Here is a 21,143-nt window from a genome sequence, read left to right on the forward strand (position 1 = left end):
ATGAACCTGAATTGTTAATGTAACTATTATAAATAAATAAGCTAAACAGCCTTGTTTCACACCTAAACACAAGAACCAAAAGTCCCAAAGTCAATACAAGACAACCCTACAGGGAATATAATGATGCCATCCCCCCTCATACCTTATAATTTTTTTTTGAATGTTTCCTGTGTTCATTTTTTAACATAGACATATGTTAAAGCTACAAAGGCTCTTACATATGACTTCAGTAGTCTGACCTCCTCATTTTACCAATTAGTAAATGGAAGCTTAGATTAATGGAGTGACTCGTGCTAAATTACATAGCTACCTATTACCAAAGCAAAACTAGAACTCAAGTTCCATGATTCCTGGGCCAGTGTGTTTCCTGGTCATATAGAGTCTACAGGTGCATTTTAATTTGCATGTGGTTCTTAAACTGGTCGTCTCTGAATTATTCTCTCACATAAGTTCTGAAAAAATTAATCATCATAAAGGTGCCTCTTACCACCTAATTGATGTATTTATTATCTTTGTATGGCTAGTCTCTATAAATTCTTCTCAGAATAATTCTAGTATTTTTAGTATGAGAAACCTTGAATTATGTTTTGTCATTACTTTTTTTAAACTTTCTATTTTCATTTTGTTAAAAATGTCCTTGATTTTGAAGCCTTTGGGGTAAAAAAATGTTTTGATTAATCTTTACCTTATAATCCAGCTTTCTCAATCTCAGCACTATTGACATTTTGGGCTGGATAATTCTTTATTGTGTGAGGGCTGCTGTTATTTATAGGATGTTTAGCAGCATCCCTGGCCTCTACCCACTGGATGCCAATAGCCTTTTCTTGTACTTGTGGCAACCAAAAGTGTTTCTAGGCATTGCCAAAAGTCCTCTGTGGGCAGAAATGCCCTAAGTGGGCAGAAATGCCCTCAGTTGAGATTCATTGCTGCAGTCCCTTCTCAGAGAACCTACTACATACACTTTGGCTCTTCAGTTAGTATTCAATGATGGTGAATTGATTTATTGAATAGGTTCATGTGCCCCTTTCTCTTCATATTAGCTTCTTATGTTTTTTTTTTTTAAATATGAAGCAGTAACAGTTTATTGAGCCTTTAACAGGTAGGGTTGAATCACATGAGCCAAAGAGAACATGAATTTTTCTATAAATTGCTCAGTGCTCATTTTAAAATAATCTCTAAAAAAACAGTGAAGTGCTTCTGTTGTAGAAATCTCTTAGCACTTTTTTTTATACAATGTATTATTTATTTCAGGGGTACAGTTCTGTGATTCATCAGTCTTACACAATACACAGTGCTCACCACAACACATACCCTCCCCAATGTCCATCACCCAGTCACTCCATCCCTCCCAACCCCTCCACTCTAGCAACGCTCAGTTTGTTTCCTGAGATTAAGAGTCTCTTATGGTTTGTCTCCCTTTCTAGTTTCTTCTTGTTTCATTTTCTTCCCTCTTTCCCTGTGATCCTCTGCCTTGTTTCTTAAATTCCACATATCAATGAGATCATATGATAATTATCTTTCTCTCATTGACTTATTTCGCTTAGCGTGATACCCTTTTTTTCCAATGACAGGTATAGTGAGCAGTGGTTCTCAAACCACAACATGAGAATCACCTGGAGTACTTGCTAAAACGTAAATTGCTGGGTCTTACCCGCAGAGTTTCTAGGGCTGATGGGGCCTGAGAGTTTGCATTTCTAACAAATGCCCAATTAACTCCAATGGTGCTGGCCCTGGGACCAAAGTTTGAGATTATTATATTGCATGAGATATACTTACACTAAAAATTATTTATCTGAAATTTAAATCTAACTTGGTGTCTTGTGTTTTTTTAATTAAAAATTCTTAAATTTATGTTTTATTTGTTTATTTTTTTAAGTGAACTCTATACTCAATGTGGGGCTTGAACTCATGACCCCAAGATCAAGAGCTGCACACTCTAACAACTAAGCCAGCTAGGTGCCCTTGGGTGTCTTGTATTTTTGGTAACCCTACTTTGAAGTCATCCTTCCTTCTTACTTTAAGCCTTTCATAACCACTGATTTATTTTTTGTCCCTGTAAATTTTACTTTTATATATTTTTTAAAGATTTTATTTATTTATTTGTCCGAGAGAGAGAGAGTGCGAGCAGAAGCAGGGGTAGTGGCAGGCAGAGGCAGAGGAGAAGATCCCAGGACCCTGGGATCATGACCGGAGCCAAAGGCAGATGCTTAACTGACTGAGCCACCCAGGCATCCCTAAATTTTACTTTTTTAAAACTGCCATATAAATGGAATCATACAGCCTTTGAGTCTAGCTTCCTTCACTTAGCATTATGCATTTGAGATCTACTTATGTTGTTTTTTGTATCACTGGTTCTTTCCTTTTTATTAATGAGGGGTATTCTGTTGTGTAGATGTGCCACAATTTGTTTGCCCATTCACTCACTGAGAGACATTTGGATTGTTGCCACGTTTTTGTGATTATGTAAAACAATGCTCTGAGTGTTCACATAGGAGACTTTGTTTGGACATAGGTTTTCTCTTGGGAAGATTCCTAGAATTTAATTTGTTCCATCATATGGTAAGTGTATGTATCATTTTGGGTGAGAGGCCCTTTTGGGTCACTACATTTGTATCCTTGGGGGTAAATACCCAGTAGTGCAATTGCTGGGTTTAGGGTAGCTCTATTTTCAGCTTTTTGAGGAATCTCCATACTGTTTTCCAGAGTGGCTACACCAGCTTGCATTCCCACCAATAGTGTAAGAATGTTCCCCCTTTCTCCACATCCTTGCCAACATCTTTCATTTCCTGATTTGTTAAATTTTAGCCATTCTGGTATGAGGTGGTATCTCATTGTGGTTTTGATTTGTGTTTCCCTGATGACAAGTGATGTTGCACATTTTTTTCATGTGTCTATTGGCCATTTGTGTGTCTTCTGTGGAGAAATAGCTTTCTGCCCATTCCTTGATTGCATTATTTGTTCCTTGGGTTTTGGGTTTGATAAGTTCTTTATAGATTTTGGATACTAGCCCTTTATCTGATAAGACATTTGCAAATATCTTCTCCCATTCTGTCAGTTGTCTTTTGGTTTTGTGGACTGTTTCCTTTGCAGTGTAAAACTTTTTTTTTTTTAAAGATTTTTTATTTATTTACTCAACAGAGATAGAGATAGCCAGCGAGAGAGGGAACACAAGCAGGGGGAGTGGGAGAGGAAGAAGCAGGCTCATAGTGGAGGAGCCTGATGTGGGGCTCGATCCCACAACACCAGGATCATGCCCTGAGCCGAAGGCAGACTCTTAACCGCTGTGCCACCCAGGCGCCCCTGCAGTGTAAAACTTTTTATCTTGATGAAGTCCCGGTAGTTCATTTTTGCCTTTTTCCCCTTGTCTTTGGAGATGTATCTAGCAAGAAGTTGCTGCAGCCAAGGTCACAGAGGTGGCTGCCTGTGTTTTCCTCTAGGATTTTGATGGATTCCTGTCTCACATTTAGGTCTTTCATCCATTTTGAGTCTATTTTTGTGTATGGTGTAAGAAAATGGTCCAGTTTCATTCTTCTGCATGTGTCTGTCCCATTTTCCCAACACCATTTGTTGAAAAGACTTTCTTTTTTCCCTTGGGTAGTCCTTCCTGCTTTGTTGAAGATTAGTTGACCATAGAGTTGAGGGTCCATTTCTGGATTCTCTATTCTGTTCCATAGATCTATGTGTCTGTTTTTGTGCCAGTACCATACTGTCTTGATGATTATAGCTTTGTAATAGAGCTTGAAGTCGGAATTGTGATGCCACCAGCGTTGGGTTGTTTTTTTTCAACATTATTTTGGCTATTCGGGGTCTTTTCTGGTTCCACACAAATTTTAGAATTATTTGTTGCAGCTCTGTGAAAAAAGTTAATAGTATTTTGATAGGTATTGTATTGAATGTGTAGATTGCTCTAGGTAGCATAGACATTTTAACAATATTTGTTCTTCCAATCCACGAGCATGGAATGTTTTTCCATTTCTTTGTGTCTTCCTCATTTCTTTGTGTCTTCCTCTATTTTTCTTTCTTTTTTTTTTTAAGATTTTTATTTATTTATTTGACAGAGATAGAGACAGCCAGCGAGAGAGGGAACACAAGCAGGGGGAGTGGGAGAGGAAGAAGCAGGCTCCCAGCGGAGGAGCCTGATGTGGGGCTCGATCCCATAACGCCGGGATCACGCCCTGAGCCGAAGGCAGACGCTTAACCGCTGTGCCACCCAGGCGCCCCTTCCTCTATTTTTCTATCCTGAGTATTCTATAGTTTTCTGAGTACAGATCCTTTGCCTCTTGGATTAGGTCTATTTCTAGGTATCTTATGGGTTTTGGTGTAATTGTAAATGGGTTCAACTCCTTAATTTCTCTTTCTACTGTGTCATTGTTAATGTATAGAAATGAAACTGATCACTGTGCATTGGTTTTGCTGAAATACTGTATGGGTTCTTGCAATTTTGGGGTGGAGTGTTTGGGTTTTTAACATAAGGTATCATGTCATGTGTGAAGAGCGACAGTTTGATTTCTTTGTTGATTTGGATGCCTTTAATTTATTTTTGTTGTCTGATTGCTGAGGCTTGGACTTCCGGTAATATGTTGAACAACAGTGGTGATAGTGGACATCCCTGCCATGTTCCTGACCTTAGGGGAAAAGCTCAGTTTTTCCCATTGAGAATGATATTCACTGTGGGTTTTTCGTATATGGTTTTTATGATATTGAGGTATGTTCTCTCTATCCCTACACTGTCAAGAGTTTTAATCAAGAAAGAATGCTGTACTTTATCAAATGCTTTTTCTGCATCTGTTGAGAGGATCATATGGTTCTTGTCCTTTCGTTTATTAATGTAGTGTATCACATTGATTTGCAGATGTTGAACCACCCTTGTAGCCCAGGAATAAATCCCACTTGGTCGTGGTGAATAATCCTTTTTTTAAAAAAAGATTTAACTTATTTACTTGACAGAGAGAGAGAGAGCAAGAGCAGGGGGCAGAGGGAGAAGCAAGCAAGAGAGCAGGGAGCCCGATGCAGGACTTAATTCTAGGACCCCAGGAACATGACCTGAGCTGAAGGCAGATGCTTAACTGACTGAGCCACTCAGATGCCCTGAATAATCCTTTAAGGTACTGTTGGATCCTATTGGCTGGTATCTTGGTGAGAGTTTTTGCATCCATGTTCATCATGGCTGTTGCTTTGTAATTCTCCTTTTTGGTGGGGTCTTTGTCTCGTTGTGGGATCAAGGTAATGCTGGCATTCCAGAAGGAGATTGGAAATTTCCTTCCATTTCGAATTTTTGAAACATCTTCAGAAGAATAGGTATTAATTCTTCTTTAAATGTTTGGTAGAATTCCCCTGGGAAGCCATCCAGCCCTGGACTCTTGTGTGTTGGGAGTTTTTTTGATTACCACTTCAGTTTCCTTGCTGGTTATGGGTCTGTTCAGGTTTTCTATTTCTTCCTGTCTCAGTTTTGATAGTTTATACATCTCTAGGAATGCATCCACTTCTTCCAGATGGACTAATTTGTTGGCATAGAGTTGCTCATAATATGTTCTTATAATCTTATTTATTCAGTGTTGGTTGTGATCTCTCCTCTTTCATTCATGGTTTTATTTATTTGGGTCCTTTCTCTTTTCTTTTTGATAAGTCTGGCCAGGGGGTTATTAATCTTACTAATTCTTTCAAAGAATCAGCTCCTAGTTTTGTTGATCTGTTCTGTTCTTTTGGTTTCTATTTCATTGATTTCTGCTGTAATCTTTATTAATTCTCTTCTCCTGCTGGGTTTAGACTTTATTTGCTGTTCTTCAGCTGCTTTAGGTGTAAGGTTAGGCTTGTATTTGAGACCTTTCTTGTTTCTTAAGAAAGGCTTGTAGTGCTATATACTTCCCTCGTAGGACCACCTTTGCTGCATCCTAAAGGTTTTGAATAGTTGTGTTTTCATTTTCATTTGTTTCCATGAATTTTTAAAATTCTTAATTTTCTGGTTGACCCATTCATTCTTTAATATGATGGTCTTTAGCCTCCATGTATTTGAGTTCTTTCCAAATTTCCTCTTGTGATTGAGTTCCAGTTTCAAAGCATTGTGGTCTGAAAATATGCAGGGAATGATCCCAATCTTTTGCTACTGGTTGAGACCCAATCTTTTGCTACTGACTGTGACCCAGTATGTTATCTATTCTGGAGAATGTTCCATGTGCACTCGAGAAGAATGTGTAATCTTTAGGATGTGTTGCTTTAGGATGAAATGCTCCGAATTTATCTGTGAAGTCCATCTGGTCCAGTGTGTCATTCAGAGCCCTTGTTTCCTTGTTCATCTTCTGCTTAGATGATCTGTTGATTGCAGTGAGTGGGGTGTTAAAGTACCCTACTATTATTCTATTATTATTAATGTCTTTCTTTAATTTTGTTGTTTTATATAAATGCCTGCTCCCAAGTTAGGGACATAAATATTTACACTTGTTAAATCTTCTTGTTGGATAGACCCTGTAATTATGATATAGTGTCTTTCTTCAACTCTTACTACAGTCTTTCGTTTAAAATATAATTTGCCTGATATAAGGATTGCTACCCTAGCTTTCTTTTGATGTCCATTAGCATGATAAATGGTTTTCCACCCCCTCACTTTCAATGTGGTGGTGTCTTTGGGTCTAAAGTGAATCTCTTGCAGACAGCATATTGATGGGTTTTGCTTTTTTCTCCAATCTGATACCCTGTGTCTTTTGATTGGGGTATTTCCTCCCTTTACATTCAGAGTAACTATTGAAAATATGAATTTGGTGCCATTGTATTACCTGTGAAGTCACTGTTTCTGTATATTGTCTCTGATCCTTTCTGGTCTATGTTACTTCGGGGCTCTGTCTTTGCTTAAAGGATCCCTTGTAATATTTCTTGCAGGGCTGGTTAAGTGATCACAAATTCGTTTAGTTTATGTTTGTCCTGGAGGCTTTTTATCTCTCCTTCTATTTTGAATGACATCCTAACTGGATAAAGTATTCTTGGCTGCATATTTTTCTCATTTAGCACCCTGAATATATCATGCCAGTCCTTCCTGTCCTGCTAGGTCTCTGTGCAAAGGGCTTCTGCCAGTCTAATGTTTCTACCCTTATAGGTTGTGGACCTCTTGTCCTGAGCTGCTTTCAGGATTTTCTCTTTGTCTCTGAGATTTGCAAGTTTCACCGTTATGTCTTGGGGTGTTGACCTACTTTTATTGATTTTGAGTAGGGGGTTCTCTGTGCCTCCTGTACTTGGATACCTATTTCCTTCCCCAGATTAGGGAAGTTCTCCACTATAATTTGCTCCAATATACTTTCTGCCCCTCTCTCTCTTTCCTTTTCCTCTCAGATGCCAATTATTCTAACATTGTTTTGCTTTATGGTATCACTTATCTCTCAGATTCTTCCCTCGTAATCCAATAACCATTTATCTCTCTTTTTCTCAGCTTATTTTCCATTATTTTGTCTTCTATATCACTAATTCTCCTTTCTGCCTTATTTATCCTAGCAGTTAGAGCCTCTGTTTTTGTTTCATCTCATTAATAGCCTTTTTGATTTAGAATTGATTAGATTGTAGTTCTTTCCTTTCTCCAGAAAGGGATTCTCTAGTGTCTTCTTTGCTTTTGTCAAGCCCTGGTAGTATGTTTGTAATCATTATTCTGAACTCTAGTTCTGACATCTTACTTACATCCATACTGATTAGGTCTCTGGCAGTACTACCTCTTGTTCTCTTTTTTGAAGTGAGTTTTTCTGTCCTTGCAGAAGTTTTCTGGCCTCCTACCTTGCAGAAAGTGGTTTTCTATTTGTAGAGTTGCAGCTCTTCTTTTCTTAGATCACCTGTTGAATTCACAGGTGTTCAGAATGATGTAATATAACTTGAAGTCTGGCTTAGCTTTTCTTTTTCAAAATTGCTTTGGCTATTTGGGGTCTTTTGTGGTTCCATACACGTTTTAGGATTGTTTGTTCTAGCTTTGTGAAAAGTGCTGGTGGTATTTTGATAGGGATTGCATTAAATGTGTAGATCGCTTTGAGTAGTATACACATTTTGACAGTACTTGTTCTTCCAATCCATGGGCATGAAATGTTTTTCCATTTCTTTGTGTGCTCTTCGTTTTTTTCATAAGTGTTCTATAGTTTTCAGAGTACAGATCTTTTACCTCATTGGTTAGGCTTTATTTCCTAGGTATCTTACGGTTTTTGGTACAGTTGCAGATGGGATTGATTCATTGATTTCTCTTTCTGCTGCTTCATTATTGGTGTATAGAAATGAAACAGATTTCTGTATGTTGATTTTGTATCCTGTGACTTTGTTGAATTTGTGTATCAATTCTGGCTTTTTTTTTTTTTTTTGGTGTAGTCTTTCAGGTTTTCTATATAGCGCTTCATGTCATCTGCAAATAATGAAGGTTTTACTTCTTCCTTGCCAATTTGGATACCTTTTATTCCTTTTTATTCTCCGATTGCAGTAGTGGCTAGAACTTCCAGTACTATGTTAAATAACAGTGGTGAGAGCGGACATCCCTGTCTTGTTCCTGACAATAGAGGAAAAGCTCTCAGTTTTCCCCCCATTGAGAATTGTATTAGCTGTGGGCTTTTCATAAATGAACTTTATTATGTTGAGGTATGTTCCCTATAATGCTACTTTGCTGAGAGGTTTTTTTTTTTTATCATGAATGGATGTTGTACTTTGTTAAATGCTTTTTCTGCATCTATTGAGAGGATCGTATGGTTCTTACCCTTTCTTTTATTAAGGTGGTATATCATGTTGATTGATTTGTGAATATTGAACCACTCCTGCAGACCAGGAATAAATTCCACTTGATTGTGTTCAACGAGTCTTTTAATGTACTGTTGGATTAGATTTAGTAGTAGTTTGTTGGGAATTTTTGCATCCATGTTCATCAGAGATATTGGGCTACGTGTAGTTCTCTTTTTTTAGTGGCGTCTTTGTCAGGTTTTCCCTAAACAATTCAATTTCTTTGCTGGTAATTGTTTGGTTCAAATTTTGTTTCTTCCTGTTTCAGTTTTGGTAGTTTTTGTGTTTCTAGGAATTTATCCATTTCTTTCAGATTGTCCAATTTTTTGGCATATCATTTTTCATAATATTCTCTTATAGTTAGTATTTCTGTAGTGTTAGTTGTGATCTCTTGTCTCTCATTTCTGATTTTATTCTTTTGGGTCATTTCTCTTTTCTTTTTTAATAATTCTGCTAAGGTGTCTTAATTTCATTAATTAATTTATTAATTCATTTATTTCTGCTCTAATCTTTATTATTTCCCTTCTTCTTTTAGGCTTTATTTGCTGTTCCTTTTCTAGCTCCTTTAGGTGTAAAGTTAGGTTGTGTATTTGAGGCTTTTCTTGCTTCTTGAGGGCCTGTATTGCTATATAATTTCCCCTTATGACTGCTTTTGCTGCATCCCAAAGGTTTTGGACTATCATGTTTTCATTATCATTTATTTCCCTGTATTTTTATTTGTTCCTTGATTTCATTGTTTAGTAGAATATTCCATAACCTCCATGTATTTGTTGTCTTTCCAAATTTTTTCTTGTGATTGACTTCAAGTTTCATAGTGTCGTGGTCTGAAAATATGCTTGGTATGATCTCACACTTTTTGTACCTATTGAGGCCTGATTTGTGAACTAGTATGTGGTCTGTTTTGGAGAATATTCCATATGCACTTGAAAAGAATGTGTATTCTGCTGCTTTAGGATGGAATGATCTGAATATGTGTGTTATATCCATCTGGTCCAGTGTGTCATTCAAAACCATTGTTTCCTTGTTGATTTTCTGCTCTGATGATCTGTCCATTGATGTAAGTGGGGGTGTTAAAGTCCCCTACTATTATTGTATTATTATCTGAGTTCCTTTATGTTTGTTATTAATTGATTTATGTATTAGGGTGCTCCCATGTTGGGCTCATAAATATTTACAATTGTTATATTTCCTTGCTGGATGGTCCCTGTTGTTATGATATAGTGCCCCTTTTCATCTGTTTTTACACTCTTTGGTTTAAAATCTAGTTTGTCTGGGGGAGCCTGGGTGACTCAGTCATTTAGGCATCTGCCTTTGGCTTGGGTCATGGTCCTGGGGTCCTGGGATGGAGCCCCGTGTTGGGCTCATTGCTCAGCAGGGAGCTGCTTCTCCCTCGCCCTCTGTCTGCCACTTTGCCTGCTTGTGCTCTCTCTCTGTCAAATAAATAAATAAATAAATAAAATCTTAAAAAAAATAAAATAAAATCTAGTTTGTCTGATTTAAGTATTGCTACTCTGGCTTTCTTTTGATGTCTGTTAGCATGATAAATGGTTCTCCATCCCCCCACTTTGAATCTTCAGGTGTCTTTAGGTCTAAAATGAGTCTCTTGTAGGCAGCATATAGATAGTTCTTGTTTTTTGTCCATTTTGACACCCTATGTATTTTGATTAATGTGTTTAGTCCATTTACATTCAGAGTAATTATTGATAGATACGTATTTATTGCCATTTTATTACTTGTTTTATTATGGCTTTTGGGGTTTTTCTCTGTTCCTTTCTTGTCTTTGTCACTTGTGGTCTTTCCTTGTCACTCAAAGAGTTCCCTTTAATATTTTTTGGAGGGCTGGTTTAGTGGTCACGAACTCCTTCAGTTTTTGTCTAGGAAACTCTTTATCTCTCCTTCTGTTTGAATGACAGACTTGCTGGAGATAGTGTTTTTGGGTACAGATTCTTCCCATTCAGCACATTGAATATATCTCTCTTCTGGCTTGCCAAGTTTCTGTTGATAGGTCTACAGCTAGCCTTTTGGGTCTTCCCTTGTAAGTAGCTACTTCTTTTGTCTTGCTGCTTTTAGAATGTTTTCTTTATTCACTATAGTTTGCAAATTTAAGTACAATATGTCTTGGTGTTGGCCTGCTTTTCTTGATTTTGATGAGAGTTCTCTCTGTCTCCTGGATCTGGATATCTGTTTCCTTCGCCAGATTAAGGAAGTTTTCAGATGTTATTCTTCAAATAAATTTTCTGCCCCCTTTTCTTTCTCTTCTTTTTTCTGGTAGTCCTATTATGTGAATGTTATTATGTTTGATGGAGTTACTGAGTTCCCTAAGTGTGTTCTCATGTTCCATAATTCTCCTTTCTCTCTTTTGTTGAACCTCATTATATTCCATTGTTTTATCTTCTGCATCACTTACTCATTCCTCTGCTTCTTTACTCTTCCTGTTCATTTTATGTAGTCTGTTTCAGATATCAGTTACTGCATTTTTCATTTCTTTTTAAAAAAACTTATTTATTTTAGAAAGAAAGAGAGGACGGGAGGGAGAGGGAGAGAGAATCTCAAGCAGACTGCACACTGAGTGCAGAGCCTGATGTGGGTCTTGAGATCATGACCTGAGCTGAAACCAAGAGTCAGACGGTCAACTGACTCTGCAACCCAGGCATTTTTCCTTTCTGAGTGATTATTTTTTAACTCTTTTATCTGGCAGTAAGGGCCTTTCTGAATTGTTCTATTTTTTTTCTCAAGCCCGTGAATATCGTTATGATTGTTGCTTTAAATTCTCCACCAGGCATATTACTTACATCTGTTTTGCTTAGATTTCTGGCCATGACCTTATCTTGTTTCATTTAGGATGAATTCCTCTATCTTGGCGTTTTGTCTAAGTCTCTGTCTTCTTCTGTGTGTTAAAACATAAAAACCTTTAATGTTTCGTGCTCTGGAGATAATGGCTTTATGAAGAAGAGGTCATTTACTGTCAGGGCCTGGCGCTTTAAGGAATATCTCTAGGGTGTGCTGTGTGCACCCTGCTGCTGTGTTTTGGCTGCTCTGTCCTTCAGGCCAGTCATCTGCAGAGGCTCTCCTTGCCTGCAGTGGGCAGTGTTTGGTTCTTGGCCAGAGTGTGGAGAGTTTTAACTAAATGTGCTGTGGTCTGCTTGTGAAATGAGACCTGATACTACTTACGCTAGCACAGAAGCCTTGCAGAACTCTCTGGTCAGGAGACCTGCGGTGGACAGGGGCTTCCACTGGTCTTCTGGGGAAGGGGCTTCCTGTGCTGGGACAGAGGCAAACTTGACCGGGAAGCACAGTACTGGCAGAGCACAGCAGTATGACACCTGGTATAAGCAGGTTAGACAACCAGTGTCAGCGCTGTATTGTTTGCTCTAGGTGGCTGTGTGTTTATGCTGTTGGGGAGGAAATGGTGCCAGACAGGTTCTTTTTCCCCTGGAGAGGGGTCTCTGTGCTTATTATTCTAGGGGATCACTCCCAGAAGAGCAAATAATCTCCCTCTTGTGTTGCCCAGGCATTTTTCAGTCACTGTTTTCACTCTGTCTCCTTCTGGTGTGTTTGCCTGCCTTGTCTCCAGGAGCAGTGCAATGGCCTCTGGGCTCTATGCCAGCTGTGCTTGCTGACTTACAAAATTTCAGGCTTTAGGGACATGGTGTGGGCAGGGGCCTGCAGTGTTCTTCTGGGGGAGGGTCTCACCATGCTGGGAATGAAGGAGGTTTGATTGAGAGGGACATTTCTGCCAGAGCACAGGGGCATGGGACTTGGATCAAGCAGGCTAGGCAGCCACTGTTGGGCCAAGCAGCCTTGGTCGGGTGGCTCTGTGTTTATGCTGAGGGGCAGGGGAGGGAAAAGGCACCCATCAGCTCTTTTGTCTCTGTAGAGGTGTCTCTGTGAAGGCTCCCTCTCACAGATGTGCTCCAAGAAGAGTGAATAATCTTCCCCATGTGTGCCCCAGGTGTTCCTTAGATCCTGGTGTCTGCCTCTAGGTTGTTTGCTTGCCTTCTCTCCAGGAGTAGGGCAGCACCCTCAGAGCACTATCCCAGCCAAGCCAGTGACCTTTAAAACTCTGGTCTTGTAAGACATGCTGGTTGCAGAAACTCATGAAAATCAGCCCCTCTCATTTTCCCAGCCAGTGGCTTTGGGGAAGTATTCTCCTTGTGCATTCCTCTGTGTGTTCTTCTCTCTTTTGCCTTTCTCCAAGATGAGGACTCCCTCACCTCTGCAGCACCCGCAATCTATTTCTCCCCCAAACCACATCTCCACACTTCCTACCTTCCTCCATGTGGTCTCTTCTCTCTCTCTACTTGTGGAATTTGTTCTTTCGGTCCTCAGATTGATTTCTTGGATATTCGGAATGATTTGATGGATATCTAGTTATGTTTGAGGAATGAGAGGAGCCTAGGATCCTCCTACTACACCACCATCTTAGCTCCTCCTGTCTTTTCATTCTCTTCAAAGTGTCTTTCCCAGAGCAGATGTTTTTACTTTTGATGAATTCCAGTTTATCTACTTTTTTCTTTATGGGTCATGTTTCTGGTGTCAAGTCTAAGAAATCTTAGTTTTACCCAAAATCACAAAGATTTTTTCTTCTATGTCATCTAAAATTTTATCATTTTATGTTTTACATTTAGGTCTATGATTCATTTTTGTTTGAGAGAGCGAGAGAGAGGGGAATGAGACCACAAGCGGGGAAGGGGGTTCAGAGTGGGAGGGAGAGAGAATCTTAAGCAAGCTCCACGCAAATTCTGGAGCCTGACATGGGGCTTGATCTCCCGACCCTGAGATTATGACCTGAGCTGAAATCAAGAGTAAGATGCTTAACCAAGTGAGCCACCCAGGTGCCCTGCATTTTGAATTAATGTGTACACATTTGAGATGTGGGTTGAGGTTAAATTTTTTATATGAATGTCTAGTTTTTCCAAGAAGCACCATTTGTTGAAAAGTCTGTTCTTTATTCATTGAATGGCCTTTGCACCTTTGTTGAGTATCAGTTGACCACATATTTATGGGTATATTTTTGTATGCTCTGTTGTGTTCTATTGATCTGTGTTTCTGTCCATTTGCCAATAAATACCACACAGTTTTAGTTATTATATCATTATAATAAATCTTAAAATAGTGTTTCCTCAACTTTGTTGTTTTTTTTTTTTTTTTGAGGATTGTTTTGACTATTCTAGTTCCTTTCCATTTCCGTATAAGTTTTAGAATCAGCTTATACATTTCTATCAAAATATCTGCTGGGATTTTGATTTGGATTGTGTTGATTCTGTAGATCTCTTTGGATAGGATTAAGATCTTTTTGAAAATTTTTTTTAAAAGATTTTATTTATTTGAGAGAGAAAGAGAGAGAGAGGCACACAAACAGGAGAGAGGGGCAGAGGGAGAGGGAGAAACAGACTTCTCGCTGAGCGGGGAGCCTGATGCAAGGCTTGATCTCAGGACCCTGGGATCGTGACCTGAGCTGAAGGCAGACGCTTAACCAGCTGAGCCACCCAGGTGCCCCAGGATTAACATCTTAACAATATTGAGTTTTCTAATCTGCATACAATACATATTTTCATTTATTTAGTTATTCCTTGGTTTCTTTTATCAGGGATCTATAGTTTTCAGCATGCAGATCTTTATTTTATTTTATTTTATTTATTTATTTAAAGATTTTATTTATTTATTTGACAGAGAGAGAGACAGCCAGCGAGAGAGGGAACACAAGCAGGGAGAGTGGGAGAGGAAGAAGCAGGCTTCCAATGGAGAAGCCTGATGTGGGGCTTGATCCCAGAACTCCAGGATCACGCCCTGAGCTGAAGGCAGACGCTCAACGACTGAGCCACCCAGGCGCCCCTATTTATTTTTTTAATGGATTCTTTTTTTTATGATATTTTTTTTATTATGTTAGTCAACATGCAGTACATCCCTAGTTTTTGATGTAAAGTTCCATGATTCATTACTTACATATAACACCCAGTGCACCATGCAATACATGCCCTCCTTAATATATATTTTTAGACTTATATTTAAGTTATTCATGTTTTCAAATGATATTTAAATGGTACTGTTTCTTAAATTTTAGTTTCATTTGTTCATTACAAGCTTGAAGAAATCCAGTTCATTTTTGTATGTTGACTTTGTATCCTGAACTTTGCTAAATTATGTTATTAAGTCTATTAGCTTTTTTGTAGATTCCTTGGAACTTTTTACATAAACAATTATGTCATCAGGTCATAAAGATAGTTTTATTTCTTTCTAGTATGTATGACTTCTTTTTCTTTTTCTTGCTTTATTGAACTGGCTAGACCCTCCATTACAATTTTGAATAGAAGTGGTAAGAATGGACATCTTTGTCTTTTTCCTGATCATGGGGGTGGGAAACATTTAGTCATTCATCATTAAGTATCGTGTTAGTTGTAGGGTTTTTGCAAATGGCCTATATCAGGTTCAGGAAGTTTCTTCCCATTCCTAGTTTTCTGAGAGTTTTTGTTTTTAATTACGAATGGATGTTGACGTTTTTCAAGTGCTTTTTTTGCATTTAGAGATGATCATGTTATTTTTCTTCTTTAGGCTGTTAATATGGTGAATTATATTGATTCATTTTCAAATGTTGTACCAGCCATGCATTCATACGATAAAGCCTACTCGGTCACAGAGTAGCACACCCAGTGCTCATCACAAGTGCATTCCTTAATCTCCATCAAGTATTTAACCCATCCCCCACCCACCTCCCATCTGGTAACCATTTGTTTGTTCTCTATAGTTATGAGTTTGTTTCTTGGTTTGCCTTTATCTTTTCTTTTTTTTTGTCCCTTTGCTCATTTATTTTGTTTCTTAAATTGCACATATGAGTGAAATCATATGGTATTTGTCTTTCTCTGACTTATTTTGCTTAGCATAATACTTTCTGGCTCCATCTATGTCATTGCAAATGGGAAGATTTTGTTCTTTTTGATGACTCAGTAATATTCCATTGTGTGTGGGTATATGTATACTCATATACATATGTATATACCACATCTTCTTTATCCATCCGTTAGTTGATTGCACTATTAGGTGTTTACTCAAAGAATACAAAAATACTAATTTAGAGGGATACATGCACCCCAGTGTTCATAGCAGCATTATCTATAATAGCCAAATAATGGAAACAACCTAGGTGCCCATCGACTGAGTACTAACTTTTATTTATTTGTTTGTTTATTTAAAGATTTATTTATTTATTTTAGAGAGAGCAAGCACACCAAGTTGGGGAAGGAGCAGAGGGAGAGGAAGAGAGAGAGAGAGAGGCAGACTTCTCACTGAATGGGGGGCCAGATGTGGGGCTTGATCTCACTACCCTGAAATCATGACCTGAGCCGAAATCAAGAGTCAGATGCTCAACAAGCTGAGCCACCCAGGCGCCCTGAGTACTTGACTTTTTTTTGTGAGTACTTAACTTGTAATGAGAAATTTCAAACATACACAAAAGGGGAGAGCCTACTGCCTAGTACAAGGAATCTCCCAGTACCTATCACCCAGGAGAATCCTTGCTGTTTATTTTCATGACAGTCTCATCATTTGAATTTGTGGGGGTTTTTAAATTATTATTATGTTATGTTTGTCACCATACAGGACATCATTAGCTTTTGGTGTAGTGTTCATTTGAATTTGATAATGTATTTTGCTGATGCTTCTAAGAGTTGATCTAGGCCTTTGTGCCTATTGTACTTTAAGGTACGGTCCCTGCCTAGTGCATGGAATTTCCTAATGTATCTCAATACCATTTCCAAGCCTTTTTGCTGCCCACCCCTGCCTTTTTCCTTGTTACTCTTCAGGATTCTCAGCACTGTTTGGAGTGTAGCTAATTTCAGCACTCTTTCTCATACTTCATTAAGTTTGGTTCCCTTCCTGTTCTCCCCTATTTCTTTCTAGTTTGTATCTAAGGGTCCAAAGGCATTAACAATATGGCCTTCTTGCCAAAAGTTTAGGAATTCCTACTATAATGACAATAATATATGGATGCTTTTTCTTAAATATTATACTATGAATTGCTGACTCTTGAGCATGTTTATTTTCACTACCAGGGCTTAATGAGTCAATCCCCAGATGTGTCATTCGTATAATGTACTAATTATTTTAATGTATTATTTAAGTTTTCGGCATCATTAAAACAACTTTGTATTGGTGGTGGTTCTATTTATTGGAGGTTTTCTGTAATTTTGCTTTTATACAATATTTGTTACAATGATGGTGGAAGTTAATGCAACCTTGGAATTTGATCAGCTGCATCAAATCTTAAAATAGTTTTCCTATGAGTAGTTCGGATCCACATGCAAAAGGTACATTTTTAGACACACTATCCAGAGTAAATGTTAAAATTTGAAAGGGATTTTTGTCCAACTGGACATCAGATTTAGCACAACATTTAAACTCAGGGATCATTGGATTCTTTCTAATAATCAGAAGCTCATTATATTTTTAAGTATATGAGTCATTAAATTTGGACTAGAATATCCGGTATATCTCCAGATCAGGTAGAGACTTATGAGTCTCTGCCTTTTAATTACTCTAAACGTTAATTTTTATCCATTCACATTGATTTTACCCAATTACATTTTGTAATTTTTTCACTAATCATAACTATCCAACAATTAGATGGATATTTTCCAGTTTGTTGATTAGAAAAAAAGGATGGCAAAAGTAGCTCTGTACCCTTCAGTCCCACATCTTTATTTATTTATTTTTTTAATAATTTTTATTTTGTTCTATTAGTCACCAAGTCCCACATCTTTAAAAATGAGTTGTTTAATTTCATTGAGTAATAAGTATGACGTATGCATTTGATTTATCTTCAAGTGAAAGCAGTTAAGCCTCCTCCACTTGATCTAAGGTGGCTGATGCTGGGGGCCCAGAATAGAAGCTGAATCTTACTAATTGTGCATGCTAACTGCAGTAAAGCTATTTTAACCATCCAAAAACTAGTTCACATAATTTTTCTCCAAATGACTTAGGTACTTACTGTCCCCTGACAACTAGGGCATTTTCCAGAACCCCCAGTTCTTTGTATGGCAAAACTATTTTAGATTAATACTTGTTTTTCCCAACATATTCCTATATAACTAAAGGAAAGGATTCTGCTTTGTCATTTGCAGGTACATTCCTGTGTAGATTTTCCAAAAAGTCTGTTGCACCCCATTTCTTATATAATGCTGCTATTTCCTCTGCGTCTTCCTAGAATTCCCCTGTGCTTAATAAGGTCTGTTTAAGGTCAGGAAAATGCAATTGAATTGGATTAACTTGTAAAGGAAAAGTAGCAATGATATAATGCAAAAGCACTTTGTGTTATCAACAGTGATTTATGTGGATCCCAGTGACAGATACATCAGGCTATACTTTCCAGGACACATTCATAATTTGATTGCTAAAAATAAAAGGACAGTTAACTTTTCTGCCTTTCCCAGCTCTGCCTCTCCTCCTTCAGTCAGAAGCCCATATGATATAGTGTATATTAGTAACCTTTCTTCTTTTTTCTTTCCTTTAAAAAATATTTTACTAGGTGTTTAGTCTTCTAGGCCCAGAGACAGATTTATTGTGAAGCTTATGTTTCATAGCCTCTCACTTGCATTGACCCCTCTGAGACACTGGAAGGAGTCTTAGGAGTTTGTTCACATGGTTATGTGTTTTTGCAAAAGTAAAATATTTCAGCCACAAGCATTTAAGTCCATTGCCTATTTCTACTTAGCCCTCTGGTAGACTTTCCCTTTGTTTTGAGTGGTATGGGATTTGCCATGGGCATTTTGCGGATCTGACTAAGGGAAGGTTGAATTGGGGATGTTTGGTTTGGGGTTAGTAGGATATTTGGCCAAATGTGGTTCTTAGTCATTTCTGTGTATAGTGAAATTTTTGCTAGGAATTCTGATGTAGGAATGTCTTCCAGTAATACCCTTACCACCCATGTTGCCAACTCACTCAGTGTTATGACATAAAGATGTAAGGCCCAGTGTAAAAATGGTAAATGATTGTTATCAATTCAAAGAGTTGGGGCGCCTGGGTGGCTCAGTCGGTTAAGTGTCTGCCTTCCACTCCGGTCATGATCCCAGGGTCCTGGGATAGAGCCCTGCATTGGTCTCCCTGCTCGGCAGAGAGCCTGCTTCTTCTTCTCCCTCTGCCTGCCACTCCCCCTGCTTGTGCTCGCTCTCTCTGTCAAATAGATAAATAAAAATCTTTATTTAAAAAAAAAACCCAAAGAGTATTTAATACTAATCACTACACAAGTAAACTTCTCTGAAATGGTTCCTTTCCTAAGCTATAAAAAATATTTTGACGTACAGGAATAACTAAATTATCTTTCTTTTCTCTATATAGAAAATGCCTTTACAAAGTTATTGTCAAATGAAGCAGGAGAGTATACAGTGAAAATATAGGAAAAGAAAATAAAGGTGTATCATGATTTTATGGTATTTGGTGGCTTCCTAAAATTTGTAACTTGTTGTTGTGTTAACTCATTCAGAATATTTACTTTTGTACAAAATTTTGTTATAGTTTTATATTATTTTTCTTTTTCTTAAGATTTTATTTGAGAGGGAGAGTGAGAGAGAGCATGAGAGCAGGGTGAGGGGAAGAGGGAGAAGCAGACTCCCTGCTGAGCAGGGAGCCCTGCACAGGGCTCGTTCCCAGGACTCTGGGATCATGACCTGAGCTGAAGGCACACACTTAACCGACTGAGCCACCCAGGCTCAGTTTTGTATTATTTTTCATTTCTTTAAATTTTTTTTTATTATGTTAAGTTAGCCACCATACAGTAGATCGTTTTTGATGTAGTGTTCAGTGATTCATTAGTTGTGTATAACACCCAGTGTTCATCACTACCTATGCCCTTCTTATTATTTTTCTCAAAGAAAACCCTTAAAATGTTTGCATTTCAGAGGCTGCAAAAGGTGGATTCACTTCTTTCTAGGCATCACATAGAAAATTGTCCTGTGCAAACATAATTTACAGTCAGATTGCAGTTAATAATACATAAATATTGGTCACTTTTTAAAGACTGTTAAGCTTTCAAATTTCTGGATCATAGTTACAACTGAGATTGTAGTTAAGACTAATGTGCAGTCAATTTAGAGAACAGATTTGGAGGGGCACCTGGATGGTTCAGTTGGTTAAGTGTCCAACTCTTGGTTTTGGCTCAGGTCATGATCTCAGTGTCATAAGATAGAGCCCTGCCTCAGGCGGAGTCGGCTTGAGATTCTTTCTCCTTCTTCCTCTCCTTCCCTCTGCTCCTTCCCTGGCTTGTGGGCACTTACACTTTCTCTAAAATAAATAAATAAAATCTCTAAATAAATCTCTAAAATAAATAAATAAAATCTAAAAAAAGAAAACAGATTTGGAGAGGACATTTTTTTCAACTAAGTCAAGAAGCTCTTGTATTTGGAATAAACCTCTTCAATAAGGTAATGTAATTGTGATGTTAAATTGAGTGGGGTTGTTTTATTGAAAAAATGCTACAGTGGAACAGATTAGAGCTTTAATTAACAGAATTCAAGGAGAGTTGAATAGTCAAGATGTCTCTAATTTTGTAATAAGTAGAATTAATGTGATTATTTCTCTTTGCAGCATCAGCCTTTAAATACATTTGGGGAATTGTGTCTTACCTTGTAAAGTTTGTAAATGAGTATAATACTCTTGTTTGTCTTGTCCATGTGAAGGCTGTAGACTTTAAAGAGATTAACCCAAAGTTTAATTTAATCACTCAGTGGTCTGTTCAGGGGAAAAATAAAATGGGCAGATAATATGAAGGTCTTTCTCTGGAATTATTTGGCCTTTTTGAAAGGGGAAATGTAAAAACAAATTTAATTAGATACAAGTACTGAATGACTCCAAAGATTAATGCCTTATTACCAAATTGCTTTTGTCCCTGAAATTTATACTGCTAGCATTTTGAGTGCTTTTTCCCTTTACTCAGATAAAGGCTGCAGTCCATATGCCTAATTTAGACTACACTTTAAAAAATGGCCACCTAACTGGGTATTATACGCAAGTAATGAATCATGGAACTTTGCATCAAAAACTAGGGATGTACTGTATGGTGACTAACATAATATAATAAAAAATTATTATTAAAAAAATGTATTGGGGCACCTGGGTGGCTCAGTCGGTTAAGCATCTGCCTTCAGCTCAGATTATGATCCCGGGGTCCTAGGATCGAGTCCCATATCGGGCTCCTTGTTCAGCGGGGAGTCTGCTTCTCCCTCTGCCCTGCTCTTTCTCTCTCTCTCAAATAAAAATAAATAAATAAATAAATAAATAAATAAATAAATAAAATCTTTAAAAAGTAAAAAATGGCCACCTAGATGCTAGCAGTTACCAAATTCATCCTGTGAACCAATATATTCCTTGTTCCCCTTAACTATTTTTTTTTTTAGATTTAAGTATAGTTGATATACATAACTGTTTTT

The 21,143-nt window shown here is 37.8% G+C and overlaps 1 protein-coding gene across 2 annotated transcripts in view; it reads left to right on the forward strand.

Annotated features, from left to right (window-relative positions):
• Window positions 1-21,143, forward strand: part of ATP7A (ATPase copper transporting alpha) — a 145,939-nt gene that overhangs the window by 56,830 nt on the left and 67,966 nt on the right. The window lies entirely within an intron of this gene.

This window comes from Ursus arctos, chromosome X (assembly GCF_023065955.2).
Source record: "Ursus arctos isolate Adak ecotype North America chromosome X, UrsArc2.0, whole genome shotgun sequence".
NCBI lineage: Eukaryota > Metazoa > Chordata > Mammalia > Carnivora > Ursidae > Ursus > Ursus arctos.